Source organism: Bison bison, unplaced genomic scaffold (genome assembly GCF_000754665.1).
Source record: "Bison bison bison isolate TAMUID 2011002044 unplaced genomic scaffold, Bison_UMD1.0 scf7180017864066, whole genome shotgun sequence".
NCBI classification, from domain to species: domain Eukaryota; kingdom Metazoa; phylum Chordata; class Mammalia; order Artiodactyla; family Bovidae; genus Bison; species Bison bison.
Window position 1 is genome coordinate 6,305,811 of NW_011494638.1, and position 1,422 is coordinate 6,307,232.

At 43.6% G+C, this 1,422-nt stretch overlaps 1 protein-coding gene across 1 annotated transcript in view; it reads left to right on the top strand.

Annotated features, from left to right (window-relative positions):
* AQP9 (aquaporin 9) overlaps positions 1-1,422 on the top strand; it is a 50,647-nt gene that overhangs the window by 29,146 nt on the left and 20,079 nt on the right. The gene's annotated exons all lie outside the window — the stretch shown is intronic.

Below are 1,422 nucleotides of genomic sequence, written 5' to 3' on the forward strand. Positions count from 1 at the left end.
CCACAGGACTAGAAAAGGTCAGTTTTCATTCCAATCCCAAAGAAAGGCAATGCCAAAGAATGCTCAAACTACAGCACAATTGCACTCATCTCACACGCTAGTAAAGTAATGCTCAAAATTCTCCAAGCCAGGCTTCAGCAATACGTGAACCATAAACTTCCAGATGTTCAAGCTGGTTTTAGAAAAGGCAGAGGAATCAGAGACCAAATTGCCAACATCTGCTGGATCATGGAAAAAGCAAGAAAGTTCCAGAAAAACATCTATTTCTGCTTTATTGACTATGCCAAAGCCTTTGACTGTGCGGGTCACAATCAACTGTGGAAAATTCTTAACAAGATGGGAATACCAGACCACCTGACCTGCCTCTTGAGAAACCTGTATGCAGGTCAGGAAGCAACAGTTAGAACTGGACATGGAACAACAGACTGGTTCCAAATAGGACAAGGAGTATTTCAAGGCTGTATATCGTCACCCTGCTTATTTAACTTCTATGCAGAGTACATCATGAGAAACACTGGGCTGGAAGAAACACAAGCTGGAATCAAGATATCTGGGAGAAATATCAATAACCTCAGATATGCAGATGACACCACCCTTATGGCAGAAAGTGAAGAGGAACTAAAGAGCCTCCTGATGAAAGTGAAAGAGGAGAGTGAAAAAGTTGGCCTAAAGCTCAACATTCAGAAAACTAAGATTATGGCATCTGGTCCCATCACTTCACGGGAAATAGATGGGGAAACAGTAGAAACAGTGTCAGACTTTATTTTTCTGGGCTCCAAAACCACTACAGATGGTGCAGTGATTTGCAGGCTTCATTCACACCCATGAAATTAAAGGATGCTTACTCCTTGGAAGGAAAGTTATGACCAACCTAGATAGCATACTAAAAACCAGAGACATTACTTTCCAACAAAGGTCCATCTAGTCAACGCTATGGTTTTTCCAGTGGTCATGTATGAATGTGAGAGTTGGACTGTGAAGAAAGCTGAGGGCTGAAGAATTGATGCTTTTGAACTGTGGTGTTGGAGAAGACTCTTGAGAGTCCCTTGGACTGCAAGGAGATCCAGTCCATTCTAAAGGAGATCAGTCCTGGGTGTTCATTAGAAGGACTGATGCTGAATCTAAAATTCCAGTACTTTGGCCACCTCATGCAAAGAGTTGACTCATTGGAAAAGATGCTGATGCTAGGAGGGATTGGGGGCAGGTTGAGAAGGGGAAGACAGAGGATGAGATGGCTGGATGGCATCACGGACTCGATGGACGTGAGTTTGAGTAAATTCCGGGAGTTGGTGATGGACAGGGAGGCCTAGCATGCTGCGATTCATGGGGTCACAAAGAGTCAGACACAACTGAGCGACTGAACTGAACTGAGCATACTATCGCCTGTTGGTATGCAAAGGAATCTAAGAGATTGTTTTCTAG